At 32.8% G+C, this 6,035-nt stretch overlaps 1 pseudogene; it reads right to left on the bottom strand.

Moving 5' to 3' along the window:
- LOC117178427 overlaps positions 1–6,035 on the bottom strand; it is a 40,162-nt pseudogene that overhangs the window by 26,569 nt on the left and 7,558 nt on the right.

The raw sequence follows: 6,035 nt of genomic DNA, 5'->3' as shown, positions 1-6,035 counted from the left end.
GAAACTATAGCTACAGGCTATCTAAGGATGGTACTATAGAACGCCACCTCAAGGTAGGCCTAGTGGCGCCATCTCTTGGTCAGGCCGGAAACTTATCAATCCGCCCTCGTATTTGTATCGATGGGGCACGCACTCAGCGAACAGCGCTTCACTTTTTACGAAAATGTTGGAAAAAGGCTCGATGACTGGTTTGCTTCAAAAAACGAAGACTTTTTTTGGAAAGGTATCCATAAATTGCCTGAGAGGTGGACAAAATGTGTAGCCAGCGAGGGCGCATACTTTGAATAAAATATTTGTTATCATTCTCTTGAAATAAATATGTTTTTTTCTTGAAAAAATACCGGTTTCATATGTATACACCTGGTAATTAATAAAACTGCACCGAAACAAGCCTTAAAATAAAGATTAACAATTTGTGAAACAGAAAAGAATCCCTGACGATAAAATTTATTATTCAAAGAAAGACATCATGAATCATAATACGAAAATTGCGGATGAGTCAGATTTACCCCATACTGGCCGCTTAGCCCCATTTTACGGTTCAGTAGACTCTCAGATTGGGTTTGGCGACAAAGATCTCTGATATTCATTACCCAAATCTTTAAAAATCGTCTCACGCACGCGCATCTAATTCCAAGGTTAAGGCACTCACAGAATGTGAAGATAAAGGTGGCACTTGGCGATAAAGGTGCTTTCTGGAGAAGGCGCTTTGTGAAGATCTACTATAGTAGTTTTAAAGTTTTCTCTAATTTACGACCCTTGTACATTTCTTTTTTTGTGTAATTGTGTATTCGATTGATTTTTAAAGGTGCTTCAAACGTTTTTTATAACGCTTGCAGTACTGGCGCATTCACGCCAAGACTTGCGAGTACATACACCCTCACCACCCCACCATTCGTTTACGTCCTTATAATACTTAGGTGGATGATTGTCGTGCAACATTGCGCACAATCGACACCAAAAGAACGTATTTACGGTGAGCTTTTAGCATAGTCTTCTAGATGTACCCCCATAGCTATTGGAAGAATTTTGTGCCTGAAAATTTGAAAACAAAAAAGTTTTTCATCAGCAATTATTGGGAGCGTGCCTTAATTTTGAGGGACTTCTAAGGGATGGCGTAACTTGTACTATATCACCTCGAGATATATCGAGCTGAAAGTCATCAATTGCTTTTCGGAACTCACGAGAATGATACTCGATCAATTAAAACTTGTGAGTACTGGTTTTAAAAATTTAAGAATGTTGATTTCGACACAGAGGGCGAAGCATGTTCAAGTCACCCGAAAAAGATCAAGGATACCAAAAAATGAGTCGATTCGTGGATAGCTTCAAAAGACGAGTGGTTTTTACGACGTAATATCCGTATGCTGCCAGAAAGATGAGAGAAAGTAGTGACTACAGATGGACAATACTTTGAATAATCAACTGTTAATCAGTTTTCTTAATAAAACCGCAGATTGACGAAAAAGCTTTTAAAATTATGCACGCTCCCAATATTTACATACCTTGATACTTTTCAACCATTCTCAAGAAGAATGGCTTTTAAAAAATCCATCCTCGTTTCACAGATCGTGATATGAGTAATTTATCTTCCGGTTAGATCAGACCCATTTATTCATTTAGGATCTTTTTATTGCAATTGACCATTAAACTTATTTGAAAGTATACGTACCAAATAATAGGGTATTTGTAACAAAATTTCAGTGCAAATAGTTGCCTTTCAAGATCCCGTTATTTTTGCCGAAAAAAATCGAGCTACTTGTACAGAAACTTTGGTACACGTAGCCATGGCCTTATTTAAATCAAACCAACATATTCTTTTCAAACCACTTTTCTTATATGAAAAAATTAGTTTTTTCAACCTTTATCAGATATAAAGCGAATATTTCAAGGATAATTTAGTTCCTCGACATCCTTCAAAATTCTAATCCTTATTGCAATGTTTTGTTAACAAAAAAGTCAGGCCTTATTTTCATTTTAAAATATGAATATTATCAATATTATAAATTTACCTAGCGTTTCATAAAGTTTAAAAAAAACAAAAAAAGCTTCATAAATTGAACCTAACCGCTTTACCGTGTAGCCCGAAAATCACAAAGCGGGCCTAAAATCTGTGGAATGTTCTGCTAGACCGATTTTATTGAAAATTACCAATAAGGGGTCATTTGAATCACTGATTACGAATTTTAAGGGCAAAATTTAAATTTTCAAAATTGCTGTTCCAATATAGCGACCATAATTCTTCAAAAACACAAATATTTTTCGGATTTGATGGAAATTAGTGTCAGGATTTTATTCGTGCCTCTGCATATGAATTCATGTTAAAAATTCGAAATTTTGAAATTGCTGATCCAATATGGCGACCAAACATTTTGAACAATCCAAAAAGTTTGCGGATTTGGATGTACAAGGGATTTATTTAGGTCGATGATTTTTCAAAACTTTTGATCGCCATATTGGATTGGCCATTTTGAATTTTGGAATTCTGATACTATATTCGGATTCAGAAACCTAAAAAACTTCAACACTAAAATGATGATTCGTCAGCGAAAATAGTGAATTTTTAATATAGTAGGTCCAATTTCAACTAAGTAGTCGATTCAGATTTTTCCGTTTTGCCCCATAAGAGGTATTCACCTTGAAAAATAATAATTTCTAATGTAACTAACAAAAATCGATGGTGGTGAGTTTTTCAATTTTAAAATCATTATTTAAATGTAAATAATTCAACGAAAAAGAAAAAAGTGTTTATTTATCATTTGTCGTAAAAATACCATTTTTACTGTTACTTAACAATAAAGTTACTCAATCCCACAAGAGAGACGTCATTTTCAGTAGAAAAGGGAAATTTTGATACGCCATTGAAGTTTTTAAAGCTTTTTCAAGATTTTTAAGAAAATTTTTTAGTTGGGGGTCAATAAGAATATTAATTTATTATGCAATAAATAATTAAATAATAATTAACAAATTAATTAATAATGTTTTGAAGAACCTAAGATGAAAAAACACAGAAAAAAGAATTATAATATATGATAGGCAGTCCTTTAAAATTTAAATTAGGGAAAAAATCCTTGTAATTGAAACTATCTATCATATTTTGTTACTGAGAGAAATAATCTGCTAATTTTTATGAATTTTAATTAAATTAAAAAATTGTATCCTTTCTATTGAGTTTACTGGAATTTTCTCGTTTTAATAAAAGAACTTTTATAAATGAGAGGCGACGATCTCAAACCATATAAGATTTTTTGCAAAAAATAAATATAAAATCATATTTTTGGTTGAACATTTATCTGCATGGTTGAAAGTTCAACTATTTTGTTTAACTACTTTTTTTAAATTCACCTTTTAATGTAAATTTAACGAACTTCATAATCTTTGTTCAAAATGTATTTCTATAGTCGAAAATTATACTGTTTTGTTGAAAACTATTTTTTTCTTTTTGTTAAAAATTATTTTCGTTTTGCTTGATGATTCGTCATTTCAATTCGAAATCCTTTTTTTCTTCTTCAAAATTTAACTATTTTATTTTTTATTGAAAATTCATTTCTTCGGTTCAGAATTAATTTTTTTAATTGAGAATTATTTTTTCTAACTGAAAATTTTGCTCGTAATCCCAGAATTCTTGTTCCCTTGAAGAAAATTTGTTTGAATTTGCCCTCTGCTTAACAATGTAAGACTGTTAACATCTTTTTTGGAAATTATTATTTGATTTCTAATTTTTAGTTTTATTCAAGTCACTCCACACGACTTGATGTAAATTCAAGTGACGTCATATATTTCAAGAGATTTCAGGTGATTTCAAGTGAATCTAGGAGAATTCAAGCGATTTTAAAATGATCCAGGTGATTTCAAGTGACTTTGGGAGAATTCAAGTGATTTTAAGTTACTTTAGGAGGATTCAAGCGATTTCAAATGAACTCAGATGATTTCAAGTGACTTTACATCAATTCCGGTGCCTGCATGTAAATTCTAATGATTTCAGATGTTTAAGGAGATTTCAATAGATTTAAAGTGAATTTGGGAAAATTTAAGTGATTTGAAATGAATTCAGATGATTTCAAGGGGTTTCACGTGAATTCGGGTAGCTGCATGTGAATTCAAATAACTTCAGATATTTAAAGAGAGTTGGGGGATTTCAACTCACTCTAGGATAATTCAAGCGATTTCGAATGCATTAAGGCGATTTCAAGTAACCTCAAAATACTTCGCGTGAATTTAAGTGACTTCAGATATTTAAGGAAATTTCAGTAGATTTTAAGTGACTTGAGGAAAATTCAAGCGATTTCAAATAAATTCTGGTGATTTTAAGTAAATTTACGTGACTTCATGCGAATTCAAATGACTTTAGATATTTCAAGAGATTTCAATTCACTTCAGGAGAATTCAAATGACATGAAGTGACTATATGTCAATTTAAATGCCTTCAGATATTTCAGGAGATTTTAAGAGATTTCAGGAGATTTCAAGTGACTTGAAGTGATTTAATGTGAATTTAAAGAACTTTAGTTATTTAAGGAGATTTAAAGTGACTTTAGGCGAATACAAGCGATTTCAAAAGAATTGAGGGGATTTCAAGTGATTTCATATGGTTCAGAAAATTTCATTACAAGTGTAAACCGGATTTTACTACTTTTCAACCCCTGATCTAGTGTTTAATTTTTTATTGGGAAGGTAAAAAGGAAAAAAAATTGTTTTATCCTTACCCAAGTCCGTTAACAAAGAAATTCTCTGTTATATAATCCCGGCAATTTGAATTTTTAAATGCGAGGTAGAATTTGTCATCAGCGTCCAGCATGTCGAAGCAATAAGCTTCAGATCGTGGACAACTTAAGTTGCCACAAAAGCCATAAATATGGACTTAGATGTACTTGGATAATCCTTTGGCATACTGCAGCCTCTTATTCTGAGCATGACAATTAGAAACGAACCAGACGACCTTAAAATTAGAAAAACCATTAAATTAATTTTAATTTCAAAAAATAGACAATTATATATTTAATTGTTGTGCTTTAACATATTTTAAAAGAAATAAATAAATAATTGGTCTGTACTCTAAATATGTATCAGCTTAGGGGTGGGGGAGATATTTTGTTATGATTTTTCATGGATGGGTGGGGGAGGGGCTCCATTTGTACGAAATTTTTGGAAATTAACAAATTAAACAAATAGCTCGCACTAATTGTACAGAAAATTAAATTTTTCATTTTAAAAATTTAAGATTCATTTCGAATTATACAGAAGATTAATTTGAATTTATATTTACGCCCCAGAGAAACCTGGTGAATGAAAAATGAACCACACGTTGTTACACCAGCTGGTGAGATGTCTGCATGCCGTGTTCCAACCAAAATACCAATTGTATTGGGATATTCTTTTATATTTTTTAAAGCTAGATATTTGATTAAACAATCAAATTGAAAATAATTGCGTTTTTATTTATTTAGTTAAACTGCTTTCAAAATATAAAAAATTAGGCATGAAAGGCAATGATATATTTAACTAAGTGGCGGATCTAGGGGAGGTGTTTAAGGGGTTGCCCCCCACCCCAAGCTTTTGGCCTTTCGTATAAAAGGCCGACGCCGCTAAGGTAAGCATGGGATAGCACATTCGTTCCGCAACACTGCTCCAACCCAGGTTGCTGATCAATCTCTCTAGCAATCACCCCAAGCGAAGAACCACCCGCAGTCGTTATGTAAAGTTCCCCACTTGGGTCCATTAGTAGCCAAGGTCTTTGTTTCAGGCGTCATTCACTCTACTGACACTCTTTTTATTAACTATTTGCCGCTATACTTTCCTGACCAGGCATACTTCTCTAGCTTCTTTTATGTCCATGCATTTTTTCATGCAGGTTCTCGTGTTTCTGTGACTTCTTATGTCTCTTCTAAGTAGGGTCTCATTCACACATTCTAAACATTCTTTCCGCGATCTATCTCTGGGCACGTTGCCATTTACCTTACCTTGATACACTTGTTTCGTTAGTCGTTCATTTGGCATTCTCTCAACATGTCCGAACCATCTTAACCGATTTCTTT

The sequence above is a fragment of the Belonocnema kinseyi genome, chromosome 8, assembly GCF_010883055.1.
Source record: "Belonocnema kinseyi isolate 2016_QV_RU_SX_M_011 chromosome 8, B_treatae_v1, whole genome shotgun sequence".
Taxonomy (NCBI): domain Eukaryota; kingdom Metazoa; phylum Arthropoda; class Insecta; order Hymenoptera; family Cynipidae; genus Belonocnema; species Belonocnema kinseyi.
Note: the sequence above shows the minus strand (reverse complement) of the source record. Positions and strands in the feature narration are given on the sequence as shown.